The sequence below is a fragment of the Podarcis cretensis genome (genome assembly GCF_951804945.1).
Source record: "Podarcis cretensis genome assembly, chromosome: 1".
Classification (NCBI taxonomy): Eukaryota; Metazoa; Chordata; class Lepidosauria; order Squamata; family Lacertidae; genus Podarcis; species Podarcis cretensis.
In genome coordinates this window covers 109,206,255-109,221,073 of record NC_137170.1, presented here as the reverse complement: position 1 = coordinate 109,221,073, position 14,819 = coordinate 109,206,255, and the positions used below count along the sequence as shown (strand labels likewise).

Below are 14,819 nucleotides of genomic sequence, written 5' to 3'. Positions count from 1 at the left end.
TTGCCTAGTGAGTGTTTATTAAAGTAAAAAATACTCTTTCAAAGTCGGCTGGTCAAAGATTTTTTTCCTGCCTGAGGCAGACCAGCAAACGCTACCCACTCACTCCAAGGCAATGAGGTTTCAATATTCAAGGCAGGCCAAGTTATTTTGGCACCTGAGGTAGGTAATCCCACAACCCCAAAACTGGCTCTCCCTTTTCTGGTATTGAATGTACATTAATAATACATTAAATAACTAACAGTTTGCTGCTCTTTCATGATACGTAAAAAACAGCTGCCTGAGGCAACTGTTTCACTCTGCCTAACAGTAGGGACAGCCGTGCTTTCAAACATTCTTTTAAACTTGTTACATAGTGTGAAAATTGCATTATAATAATAGATACAAAACAGACTTATTTAATTTATTTATTGCACTGTGCAATAAATAAAAAGTCCATTTTGTATCTATTATTAGAATGCAATTTTCACACTATGTAACCCGAATTTTATTTTATGGTTTATTATTGTTTACATTTTGAATTAGATATATATGGAGGCACCAAAAACTTTTAAGTGCTTAGGGCCTCTAAAGGTCTTGATCTGGCCCTGCAGGTAGCTGATGATGGAGTTTACCCTAGTATAGGGGTGCCGTACGTCCGGATTTTCCCAGACATTACCGGGATTTCAAAGCTCAACAACTTTTGGGGTGTCCTGTTTTTACTTTTTGAAATATGGCAACCCTACCCTAGCATATGCATTTCTTTGTGTGCATTGCTTGACTGCAGAACTGCATTGCGAATTCAGATAAGTGTGAATTTCGAAGGGTAGCTGTTGCATATTGTTTTGGCTTGCATATTGTTTTGGACAGTGTGAATTAGGTAGGTGTGCCTATAAAGGCGAACTGAATCAAATTTCTTTCCCATCCCTGGTGCTTTGTGCGTTCTGCTGTTCACTCTTGAGCTACCCTCCTGCTTTCAGGTGTGCTGGATGATCTGCCTCATAACCTGTTTTGAAATAAAATTCAGCTGCTAGTCGGGTTGGCTTTTGTGCATGCATAGAATGGAGGAGGTGCCATGTTCCCCTTTGCCTCAGGAAGCAAAACATCGTGGCCTGGCCCTGGTGTCACTGCAGATGGTATAATTGTTGCTGCAGGGGGTGATTCATCAACCTTCAGAGAACAAAAGGTGGGAGATACATTCATGACTAGCAAAACATTACTATTGTGGATGGAAGTCGAGGTGGGGCTGAACTGCTGCTGCTTGCTAATTTTTATATTAAGAGGGTTATATGGGATGCATTAACACTCATGTGTTTGAGTGGTACATCAGAGGAGTCAGCCTCTAAAGAATTTTATTTTAATGTAAATGACCCAGGAGATATTGTCATTCATCATTAATAATGACATAGGCACTACACCGTAAGTACCTGTAGGACTTCAGAAACCACATCCTTCCTATATATAGTGCTCGTTATTTGAATTAATGCGCTCTCTGGGAGAAAGAATTGAATTTTCCTGGTGACAAAAACACAGCGTATTTCTGTTTTGAGAAATAAAAACACAAAAGAGAAGTGCTACCTTGAGAAAAGACATCTGGCTCAACAAATGAATAACAACGGAGCATTTATTGTGTGAAGTATATATTATCTGGAAAGGCCGTAAAATATTTCTAAAATGTTGGCCTCCACATGTTCTAAAAAGGTACCTTGGTGAGGGATAATACATATTTTGTGGGATTTAAACAAAAACAACAAATGGCACAGAGGGCTGTGTTTGGGATTATACTGCTTATGATGTCATAAAAGTTAAAGCATAGCTATGCTTGCCCTTACTTCAGAGATCTTTGTGGAGGGAAAGCAGAAAGCAAACACATTTCCCCCCAATGGTGGATAAATGTTGCTGCTGTATGCCCTCTTCACCAAATTGCTGGAAGTAATTTTGACTTAAAACTGCATGTGTGTGAATATCCAGCAGGGGATAAATACCTTGGTGATTAAGAATAAATAAAACACATTTTAAAAATAATAATTTTGACATAGTGTGGTCCATACTGTGAGCATAAAGCTGGGTTTGCTTGTCTTTGTTCTTGACGATATGCACCAGCTACTCAGGGTTGTCTCTTTACAGTTTATTTTGTCACCAGGATCCCCATAAATATACAGTCACTGGGATGCTCTGCTGTGGCTATTGACTTTTATGGGTTCTGCAAACTTCAGAACCCTATTGACTTTTATGGGTACTGCAAACTTCAGTAAGCCCATTACCTAAAAGATACAACTTTTTCTAGAAAGGGGAGTGTCAAGGTGAGAGACCTTCTGACGAGCAGTATTAGACAAGTTAATGTTGAATTTTGGAGGGGACTGCAGTCACATTTTGAACCAACTAGGTAATTTCTCTTAATGTCATATCCTAGGCTTCAGTTAGTTGGAGGGTATATAAAGTCCAATAACTTAGGTGGCAAAGTGGCAACTGGGTGGGTGTGAAGCGGAAAGCAAGCTAAACTGTCTCACAAGTACTACAACTTGTGGACATATTTGCTTTTGTCCTAATTTATGTTCCATTAAGTCCCATTGTTCCTTGCACATAGAGGAAGCTTAACAGTGCAAACCTAGTTACAGGTAGGTAGCCATGTTGGTCTGCCGTAGTCTAAACAAAATAATAATAAAAAATTCTTCCAGTAGCACCTTAGAAACCAACTAAGTTTGTTATCGGTATGAGCTTTCGTGTGCATGCATACTTCTTCAGATACCTGTACAACCTGTGCATTTTTGCTCAGAAGGAAGTCCCATTGATTTAAGTGAGTCTGCCTCACAGGTAAGTGGCTTCAGAGATTTGCACAAAGGCATTCCCAGTATGTCAGGGAAGTGGATTGTTCCACCAGCAGCTATAGTATTAAAATTGGAGTAGGAAAGTAGAACATCTGCACGCTGGGCAGGGATAAAAGAAGGAGCAAGAGAGAAATCAGCATTCAGCAGGAGGAGTGTGAATCCTGGCTCTTCCTGATGGGAGTTGAGAGTCCCAACCTCATCTAGAGGACCACAGGTTCCCCACCCTTGAACTGAGGGCACAATTAGTCGTGACAGCAGGAAGACATAAGTATACAGTGAAGCAGCCTTATACTGGGGTCAGAGCATAGTCCACATTTTATTTATTTTAAACAAATAAAATGCTTCTGCCCAAAGGCCCCCAAGGCATCATTCAAACCAAGCTGCAAGCACTGATAAAATATAGCTGTAAAAGCAATACAACAGCAGGAAACACACATCAGTTTTAAAAAAAAGCCACACAACTATCATGTCAGCTCAAAAGCCCGGCAAAACAGGATAGCCTTGACAACCCAACCAAAAATGTGTAGGATAGGGGCTAGAACAAATCTCCAAGGGGAGGTGTTCCGTAACTAAGGTGCCACCGCAGAAAAAGCCCTGTAATGTCTGCTCTTCTGCATGTAGAGCTTTCCCGATCTACAGGTGGGATGTACTGATTGGACTTTGCACCCCAAAGCACATCACATGGCTCTTGAGTTGAAAGGGCTTGAAAGACAGAAGCCACCTTGCATTATAAAGGGGAATGTTGTGATTCCGAACAAGAGGTTGTATCTCATTGCCATATTTTAAATAAATGATCTGGAGCATAAAGTTCAGAAGGGCCATAAAAACATGCTGGTGTGTGGTTATCTAGCATGTTAGTAATTTAAAATGTAGTAGGTCAAAGACAAAGCTGTGAACCAGGAGTCCAAAGTCCCAAATATATGACTGAAGCGTACTAGGTAGCAAGCTACCCGCTTTCAGATTCAGCTGTGCTTTTGCAATATGTGGATAATAATACTGAAAATATTTTATGGGATTGTTTCAAGAAATACTGAGATAAAGAATTGCTGAGTTCTAGATGGCAGTTGCGGATTATGTTCATTTTGAAATGGCCATGCAGATGTGTAATTCTCATACGTCTAGTCCTGAAGGATATTGCTTAATCTAAATAAATGTAAAATAAAAGGTAGGCTGATAGGCTGGCTGGGTGCCCGAATCATGCTCTTTGGCCAGATCCTAACCCCATCTGTGGGTGAATAAGCCATTGGTGGTGAAGGAAATGTGTTATTATGCATATGCCCCAAAGCACTTGGCTGGTTGTCATTATTCATATGTACTGAGGCTGCTAGGTGCCCCTGCACAGGTCCACAGGTATAAGTGCCAGTATTCTCTTTTTAAAATATTGGGAGGTTATGATATCGCCACCCGCTTGACAACATCCTTGGCAAGTGGGGAAGTGGAGCAGACTGCGTGGGGAGATGGAGGTGTTTGAGGTGAGGTTGGACTACTATCTGTCAGGGATGCTGTAGTTGCATTGCAGAACCTACATTGAGCAGGGTTGTTGACTAGATGACTACCAAGGTCCCTTCCAACTCTAGCCCCTCTTCAGGGCATATAATACCAAAGTATTGGGCTGTGTATTCCAGCCCCACTCCTAGTTTCCCAGTTTCCGTCTAACCCACCCCTGAACCTACCTTGACTTGCAAGGTATGAAGGGGGCTTCTAACCACGTTCAACTGAATGCTCTTAGAAGCCTCCCAATGATCAGGAACTCTGGATAATCAGGGTTCCTGATGGCAAGAAGGATTTGAAACATGTTCAGATGAATGTGCTTAGAAGCCCCATTCAGCCCTTTCTGCTCAGCATGGAATGAGCAAGAGTGGAGTGGGTGGAGCAGCAGGCGTAGGGACAGTGGGTGCAGGTATTCCTTGTTCAGGTGTAACATCTGAGCAAGGCAACCAACATTTTAAAAGAGGTTGCCTAGAGTGGCATAGGGGAGCTCCTCCTAGGCTGTGCCAAGTCTCATTTTGTCTACAGTAAGGTCTCTGCCATGAAAGGGAAGGAGAATATCACATTTCCATTGATACGCCAAAGGTCCCCAGAGGCAGAAGACAGGAGCAGAGATGTTAGGGTCAACCTGGGCTGCACTGCCTCTCTATTGCAGGTGTTTCCGGAATGAGCTCAGAATGGATCCAGTGCCCACTATAGAAATAAGTCAAGGACCAGTGGAGGTAGAACATTTCCTCACCCTTATAACAAGAAGAACTTGCTAGATATATATGGATGAATCACATGCACCTGACGTCAGCCTTCACTCATGTATTGAGTTTGGGGTCATTCATAACATTTTAATGGAATTGTCCACATTTTACATTTGTGGAGCACAGTTACGGTATAGATCGTTCCCGTTGCAAGCTTTTCTCAAGGTGCAATTTCTAGCACATTTATTGGTAACTATGCCAGGGGGGAAAAATTAGAATAATTTGGTCACAGTAGAAAAAAGACACTCTTGTTTTCAACCTTAGTACTTGCTTTTTTTCTTATTAGTCTGCTAAAGCAGATTTGAATGTCTTGCCTATACCCAGCTGTCCGTAGAAAATATCCATGACAGAAATGCTGCACTAGCATATAATTCCCCCTCTCATGTCTCCTAATTGAACAGACTGCCCTTGCTCGGTTACAGATGGCTTTACTGCCATGCGCCTCCTGCAGCCTTCTTTGCAGCTGTGAGCTCAGACATGCTGCTATACAAATGCTCTTCTTTGGAGCACGCAGTCTATGTTTTCAAAGGCATTGAGAGCATAAGTGGGTTCCATTGCCCTTTCTCTTTTAAGAGTTAAGTGGAAGGGTGGAGTGGAGTTGTTTAGCGAAGTCTGAGGGGGCATGACCAGAGATAATGGGACAAAAGGCGAGGTAAATTCAGGCCTAATATCAAGAGAACTTTTGCACAGTGAGATTTATAAGGGCAGCAAAGTAGTTCCCCAAGAAAGCTGGCACTATCCCAGTTTCGGACAATTGGGCATTAGTACAGGAACGGCTGCCAACTGCATTGGCAATGGAGTCTATGGCAAGTATTTTGGCACAGGGATGAATTGAGCAATCTAAAAAGCCCACCTACCTTTGGTTTCGCAATCCTTGTTAGTATTTTGTTTTTAAATAATACCTTTCATCAAATGAGCCTTGTACAAGCATATAATATCTATATATCTCAGTTTCATAGCACTATATACCTGCAGCCAAGTTGCTTAGCATTTGGAATTAATTTTATTTAAAGAAAAAATTATTAGAGTTCTATCCCACTCTTATCTTGTGGGCTCAGAGTGGCTAGCCAGTAGGATTTGGTCCGGTCCCCCCCCCCCCCCCCGAGGTACAGAACTGTCTCCAGAATGGACAGAATGGAGTCAATTGATTCCCAACTTTATTTGCTTTACTTTTCAGCACTTGAAAACCAACATGGCTGGAACTGATGCTAAGAGTTATTGAGCACCATGCTCCCCGCCCCCAAATAATTATCTATGCAAAGGCAACCTTTATAAAAGACAAAGGATCCCAGTATCTGCCTCTTCAGTTTAAATGAGATGTGATCAATGTATGCCTCTAGGAACCAGCAGGGACATTGCAGTGTACTTAAAAGTCTTGGGACACAGGTCCATGACACATATTTGGATCTGAACAAGTTAAGATGGTGGGCACCCAAGGTCTCAATGGCACAGCACTTGGAGCATGTCCAGCCCTTCTTCTTGCAAAATGTTCAAAAAAAGTAGGGGAGTAGGGGGAGGGAATTCAGTACTCATTGCAATAAATACATAGCAGGGCTCAGACCCCATGGACACCCCCCACTCAGCAGTGGCCCTGGTGACAGCCATAGTTGCATCTTAAATCTATGTACAATTACTCAGAAGTAAATTCTGCCCAGCAGGAGGTGTCAGCACTTGCAATATGGAGTAACCTCTCCTCATTTTTGTGTGCAGGGAACCTGTTTGCTGCTGCTGCCTCCTCCTTTTGCTTATGCTGGAAAGAAAGTTCCCTCAGCACTTATTTCTCTTGTGCCTGAAGAGAGCTTAATTCCTCTGAGATGAAGAGGCAAACAGTATCAGAGCAGCCCCCCAAGTGTAGCAGCTTTCAATTAGCTATGCTACTACTTTTTAAGTGCATTTTCCAGAATCTGCTTTGGTCTTCAGCATAGAGGAAATGGCCTGAATGCCCATTCTCAGTTCTGAAATGAAATGCCTCAGGGCCACACTTCATGTCACACTGTTCATGTTTTTTAAAAAGCGTGCTTAAGCCAGACACGTTTATTTTGAAGAAAAGCTAGCTGGGCCATGATCTGGAACATATTACTAATTTAGATCAGATTCTCTGTGCTTGTTTCTCACTCCCTCTTCCAAAAGCTATTCGCTGCCACAAAGGTGCTGCTGCAATGTGTAGCTTGGCCCTCAGAATGTAGCTAATTAGGTGTTCGAATAATTTCTACCACTCTGCGGAATACATAGGTATGTACATATGACACACCTTCAATGTGCAATAGCAGGAGCATTAATGGGAGAAGATCCTACACGCTTACAGCAGTACACTTACAGTAGGGTTGCCATATTTCAAAAAGTGAAAATCCGGACGGAAAAGTTATTGAGTTTTGGTCTGGCCAAAGTTGTTGAGCTTCTTTTGCAAAATCTCGGGGAGGGGGGGGGAATGAAGTTTTTGAGCTACTTTACAGGAAATCACCAAAAACGACACTGCCGACGTGGGTTGCAAAGTCTTATGCTCAGTTTGGCTTGTGGCCACTGCTTCCTTGAGATGTAATAAAGGCAGCTGGAGTCAGGAGAGTGGTTAGCAAGTTCAGTCCTCAGTGCTTAAAGAACAAAGCAAGCGATTGCTGAGCCAAAATCGCCTTTGTAAGAATGAATAATACAGACATGGAGAGTTCTAAAAGCCACAATGAGCTAAACTATATGAGGATAAGTTCTAAATTCTCATACATAATGCAGAACATAATGCAAATATATCATGTAGCTTTAATCTTTATCATTTGAAATCTTAACCAGACTCTTTCCAGTGTGATCATTTCTCCTAAAGAGAGTTATTTTAAGAATATAATGAGAGCATGACGATTTTTACTAATTATGGTGAGAGACTTGGAATATATTTAACTTCTGCCTTAGAAGACATTTGTTAGCAGTCATTCGTCAATCATTTTTAACTTGTGACCTTGCAGTGTTCAGCATGCTTTGGAAACAATGGCAAAGCGCAAGGAAATGATCAATTTCTAAACATAGCTGAGCAGTTTCTTAAAAATGTGAAATATGGACATGTTGTCTTTGAAGAGCAGGATTATTTGTAAAATGCCCTTGGCTGTGATTAACAATGTATAGCAAGCAGCTCTCAAGAGCAGCAAACCTTAGGTGTGAACAAAAAAAAAAAAAACTGCTATAGTCTATCAAAAGGAAAGAACAAATCCCAGTAATATAAAATAGGTCTCTGCTGGCCTCTTGTTGACAAAGAATAAGTAACTGGCTTTTGGCGGATGCCGGCATCCTTGACATCCTTTCCCCCCATTTTATACATGCACAAGAACATGCAAACACACCTACTAAGGAGAGGAGTACAAAGCAGACCTGTATAGAGCCAACAAGCTGGACAGGTAAAGATGGCCCAGTATTGTTCACAGACCAGACCATAATCTATAATCTATACATGCACAGTACAAGCCAGTGCATGCATGAGAACTGCAGTCCACAAACTAAAGACAAATACACATTAGCCACACTACACACAGGTCACATCTTTGACTGTGTGAAGGGGCTTAATGCACGTACACATGAATATGTGTAGAAGTCCTTTGCATGAACCTGCCCAGTTATGAAGACTTGCTGCAAGGGCCTTATTGCAGACTCCCTACCCTTCACCTTCAGAGGTGAGGTGAGTGGAGATTGCCAGTCCTTCTCAATAATGGTGCCCAAACTTTGGATCATACTTAAAGGAGTGCTCACTTGGTGATCTGGTGCTTTTTCAAGGCCAGGTGAAAAGCTTATTTTCTTTGACCATACAGTGGTACCTCAGGTTACATACGCTTCAGGTTATATACTCCGCTAACCCAGAAATAGTGCTTCAGGTTAAGAACTTTGCTTCAGGTTGAGAACAGAAATCAGGCTCCCACGGTGCAGCGGCAGCAGGAGGCCCCATTAGCTAAAGTGGTGCTGTTAAGAACAGTTTCAGGTTAAGTACGGACCTCCGGAACAAATTAAGTACTTAACCCAAGGTACCACTGTACCTTTTTGGTTATTTCGGTTTCATACAGAAGTTAGGCTGTAGGGAATATGTCTCATTTAACTCAGTGGAATTCCCTTCTAAGTAGACACCTGCAGGACTACACTATATTTTCTTCTCCTGCTGCTATCTTTGTATGGATGGCTTGCTTGTAAATATTTATTTATGTATTAAAGTTTTGTTAGATGGTCTAGTTCCAGCAGCCTACCCACACCAACTAAGCTTACGATCTTGGGTTAGAGTCAGTTTCTAACAGGTTGTTGTTTGGGTGTTGGTGACATGGCTGCAGAACAGCCAAGGAACTAAGCCACAACCTTCTTAACACAATTTGTGATGGATATTGCTGTGTTGAGTTACCTTCAGGCATCCATCTTGCCACCCTTCATGATATTGCATGATCACACAAGTATACTGACTGTAGTGCGATAGACACCAGTGTATTTAGAAGGAAGTTTCAGCATTTATCTTTATGTCAACTTTTAAATATATGTGGTCTTAGTAAAGCTAGGCTATCAGTCCTTGCCTCTGAATTGTATAGCAGGGAATGAATAACATTTCATCATGATCTACTGTGTTGATGTAGCATGGATGATGATAATTTTTTGGGTGGTAGCAGACATCACCTGTTGAAAAATTTGAAAGTAAGAATGTTTTCTAGCAACACTAGTGGAATGACATTGCTTTGCGATTCCAGTGTTCTGGTGTCACCTTTATTCTTGTAAGTGAGACAGATGAAGCATCTTTCAATTTCTGTGGGAAGATTTCACTCTGAGCAGATGGGCTTGTAAAGTCCTTGTTTTCTGGTAGGCTTTATTAAAATATTCTTCTGTTATGCCATTCGTCCCTTGCTAGCATTGTACTATATTTCATTTCAAGGTTGGGTTTTTTTCATTTCACTTATGGATGTTGTTAAATTTGCTCAAATAGTAGAGGCTTTTGACTTCAGAAATGACCTTCAGAAAATCTTTTGAGATGCTACTTTCAATGGAGCATAAATAAATATATTGCAAGGCTGCATGCTGGTTATTCTAAGCTTAATGAGGACAAAGTAGATTGCTTGCTGTAGTAGCACCTCCAAAACTCCAGGAAACGCTGTTTCGGTATTGAATAAAGGGAGCACTGTTTCTTCTTCAGTGTTGACTATTTCATGGCCAGTATCCAGGAAGAAAATACAGGACAAATAGAGCTAGTAGGTGATTAAATTCTCAGGCCTTTTCTGCATGAAGAGAGGTGTGTGTGTTTTTGTGATTCCTTTAGGCAGGAGTCTCATTGGAAACTGGAAAGGAGAATAAGAAAGCCTCTGTATTAGGATTGCCAACTTTTTCTTAAAACTGGCCTAATCTGCAGCCATTAGCCTGGTGATAATGTTTATTTCCATGCTATAAAAAAGGATCAACTGCCAATTTGTGCAGATTAAGCTGCTCTTAAAGGCAGAAGAGCTGGCCAAACTCCCTCCCCCCCTCCACCTTGCCCACCCCCAATCAGTTGCTAGTGCTACGGTGCATCTGTGGAACTCCCTTTTGGCTGCTAAATTAGGCTCTGCCAGACCCCATTCCTGTTGACTCCATCTTCATTCTACTATATTTTTACCTTTCGGCTCCTAAAGGTAGGAGCAAGAGCTGCTTCTACAGTGGTGGAGGGGGCAAGATTCACTTCCCGGTTTCATGCTAGCTCTTTTTCACTGTGCCATCCACACGTGTCAGAAATAAGAAAATGTTGTCACATATATGGGGCTTTTTCTCTGTGTGGAAAAGCTGCTTTCCTCCACCATATAGATGACGTGACATATGATGTACAGATGACGTAACATATGAGCGAATGCCTATTCATGGCGTGTTTCTCAAACTTAGGTCCCCAGCTGTTGTTGGACTACAACTCCCATCATCAGTTAGTCCTCATATCCCATCCGCAACTCTCACATGCACACCCGCCCACATGTATCTCACTTGCAGAGTGTTTCCTGAACCTCCTCACCTCAAGAACATCCAGGAGTGGCTGGACGGAAGGGACAGTGCTGCAATGTCCCTTCCACGAACTGGGATGGTGCAGAGACAAGGTGGTGGCAAGGGGGACAGCCCTAGCTGAGGCAATCCACCACCCCCTCCAATGCACTCACTGTGCCCTTGCTGCTCAGCAGTGAGGCTGCTGCCAGGAGGCCAGGTCAGCAGCCTCTCTCCTCCCCACTGGCCATTTCTGAAAACATCCAGTGGCCCGTTGCTTTACAGACCCCTAAATAGATAAGAAGAACTGGATCATACCAAAGGTCTATTTAGTCTAGCATCCTGTTTTGGACAGCAGCAAACCGTATGTCCATGGGAAGCCCTTGTGTTGAGGCTGCTCACAGCAGGTGCATTTCCATTTGTGCAGTGCTAGAGAGGTGCACAGTGCTGTTTCCAGGTTTGAGATAGCTGTAGGGTGGTTGATCTGTGATTGTAATAGAGATCGGATTGGATTGGAGATAGCTGTTGGGCATCTCAGTGGCTCCCCTCCTTGAGTAGGCTTACCACATCACTAGTGCATTCTCTTTGTTATGCCTCTCCCTATGTGCTGAGTCTGCACAGCTGTCCAGAGGAGGAGGGCAAGGTGGACAGAGGCTCTTTGCTCCTAGGAGAGGGCAGGTGAATAGGCATGGGGACTCCAGTGGTTGGCAGTGGGCCCCTTCCTGGGGAATGCGCTTCTGCAGGTGCCCAGCAATGCCAACCTGTGGGACCAGCGTAGGATGAGTGCTTCAGAAGCACAGCTTGTCACAAATGGACTGGAATATAAGAATGGCTGGTATAGTAGTGCTGTGCCTGGTTTGTGGGTTGTAGGTCATTGAAAGAAGTAGTTATGCTACAGTCCTTTGTGGTGTCGTTCTTTATCCTGCAATTAATTTAAATGTTTGTGTGTTTGTGTGTGTGTGTGTCTGTGATCAGGTGTTCTAGTTATTGCATATTCATTGTGCTGCAGTCGTCTTCTGATTGTTTATGGAATTCCTACGTATTACATTAGATGTGTTTATCCAACATTGCTTCACATCCGTTAGTAATTCATTGGAACATTACCGCTTCTCTTGTTTTTCAGCTTGCAAAACAGTGATGCCACAGAACTGACCACATTGATCACAGTAAGTAATTCTTCAGTTACTGACACGATGGTAATTCTTTTTTTAGAGAAGTGTGAATCATGTGGTGAAGTATAAACAGAAGTGTGAATGAAAAAACCCGTTGGGTTCAATCCAGAAATCAGTGCAACTTAAATATATCGTTTGGGGTTTCATGTCCCAATTAGTTTCAATCAGATTTGGGGCTCATGCAGAATTCCACTTGTCCTGCTATTTCCCCCCAGGAAAACCCAATCTTTATTGCTGAATTGGAGCAAACCTCAACCGGGTTTTTTGCAGATGGGTACTTGATTCAGCACTAAAAAGCTGTCTTTCCCCTGGGAAAGCAGTGTGGCAATCAGAAAACCACTCCAGCCCATGCTTTCTAGGCAGCGAACAAGTGGAAGTGTGGATGAGCCTTTAAGCATGCCTAACTGAATAATATGGCACCTCCTAGTGCTTTGTACCAGTGTAGTGGCAGTCTCACTCATAGTAGTTGATGCAATATGTTGTGTTGTACAAATGTTACATGTCTGGGGTGGCTGCTTAATGTATAACCAAAAAATAAGAAATGCATCGCTCCAAAAAAATAATAATGAGGTTTGCATTAAATACATGTTCTCATTTATATATTAAATAAGTGGACCAAGAAACAGAATCTCCCAATCCCTAATTATCAGTACTGTCAGAATTATCAGGTTTTAACACTGTGTACCTGGTGCTGGCTGGTGAATGAGGGGGATCTACCTCCTAGAGCGTCAGCGTCATAAGTAGGAAAGAATTAAAAAATGGCAACAAAGCACTGAGACTTGTTCTTCTTGACAGATCATTCATCCTTGCAGGATTGCAGCACTAATGTCCACATTGTAGTACCTATCCCCTTGTTTTACTCTTACTATTGTCACACATGGAAATGGCGGCCTCATTTCTAAGTGAAATTATACACTGGTTGCTATTTGATATTATCATTATTATGGTTCATTTGCTGCATTTGCTGCTGACAAAATTCAGTTTCTAGTCATTGGTACAAATTAACAAGGTGCTTTTTCGTTTTCATTCGGAAGTTGCATTTAGCTGAAAGAAAACTGTTGGTGGGGGGCGGGGGGAAGAATGTTATGATCTGATGGTTTCTGTCATATTTAAGTGCAAGATCAGGGGCCTGGCTTTACAATCCTAATTGCACTGTGTAGAAGCAAGTCTCATTGAAATGAATGGGACTAAATTTCTAATAATGACTGTGACCCCAGGATCTGCATGGTAGAGGCATCCACATGTGGCTTGGGTCTCTCCTTTTAAATTTGTATCCTGTTAAATCATGAATCATGTGCTTAATGTAATCTATGGTTTGTTGGTTCCCTCTAGTGCTCATGGTAGGATCTCACTCTGTACGTTTGGATTGGGATATAAGGTTGTAAACCTAAGGTCAGAACTGAACATTACCTCTTCCTTGATAACATGACCTTATTTTGTGTCCTGATACTATATGAAACTGGATTTTTTGCTCTAGTCTGCATCACTTACGCTGAACCTTATTTGCCATTTTTCTGACCATTTACTCAGTTTATTGAGATGCTTTTGGAACACTTTGTAAGATATGCGGGTTGTGCCTTGAATAATTTGGTGTCACCCACGATCTTGGCTTCTTCACTGCTCCTTCCGGCCCCCGTATTATTGATGAATGTTAAATAGCACTGGACCCAACACACTTCAGACCTTGGGTCTCAATGTGCAAAATTTGAGGCTGGGGGGGAGGGATGTGATACCAGGGGCAGAGCTGTTACCTGTGCCCCCTCCACACTTCATTCTCCCTGCCCCATTCTTTGAATGACTATTTCCTATAGCTACCGGCAGACTGTTCTCAAGGCAACTCCTGGGACAAACTACAGGCGACGTTAAATGCAGCTTTGCAGCTAAAGGTGTTCACACCATGCATTCAATGCACATTGCCTCCCCCAAGAATCCTGGGAACTATGGTTTGTTATTGGTCCTGGGAATTGAAGCTCTGTGAAGGGTAAAACACTGTCCCCAGGATTCTTGGGAGAGGGGGTATGCTATAAAATGTATCGTGTATACATAGCCTCTGTGCAGATCCTTAAAAATGGAAATTGCACCAGCTTGGTGGTGGTGGTGGGGTGATAATTAATGGAATCAAAACAGGCATAGGGAAGGAATTTGACTCCCCCCCCCCCCCGCTCTGGTATTGAGGAAGACCACTCCAAATAACTGATATTAGGAGCCTATGAACAATTCTTCCCCCCTCACTCCTCGGCAAATACTCGTTTCAGAAGAGGGATTTTCCTCAAGACTGGAGCAGGGGAGCAAAGGGTCAGAGCATACTCCCTTGCTGCATGTATTTATCAATCACGCTCTTGGAAAATAGAAAATTTTGTGTCTTAGTGGGTCTGTGTATGTTGGGTATGTAGGTGGCACCTTCAAAGAGATCTGTTATCTTTTCATTATTTTTGATTGTCAGAAACAGGGTTGCCTCCAAGACAGAGTATGGAATGGTTAAAAGGGAGGCTGCTATTTGTCTTTTGCCGTCTTAAGATAAAAGGTGGGCATTTATTCTTTGCTGCTGTGTTTAACTGTGTCTTACTTGGGCAACATTGTGCCGGGTAACATTTAGCTTCCCTTATTCGGCGCAAGCTGAATATTTTACGATACTCTGCAATCTTGTATTTCAGTAGCGA

At 42.4% G+C, this 14,819-nt stretch overlaps 1 protein-coding gene across 12 annotated transcripts in view; it reads left to right on the top strand.

The window, feature by feature from the left end:
- The window catches only part of BAZ2B (bromodomain adjacent to zinc finger domain 2B), a 188,042-nt gene that overhangs the window by 41,825 nt on the left and 131,398 nt on the right, over positions 1-14,819 (top strand). For all 12 annotated transcript variants that reach the window (XM_079975160.1, XM_079975163.1, XM_079975148.1 and 9 more), the window contains exon 2: positions 12,111-12,153. The gene's annotated coding sequence lies outside the window, so the exon portion shown is untranslated. The remainder of the gene's footprint in view (positions 1-12,110; positions 12,154-14,819) is intronic.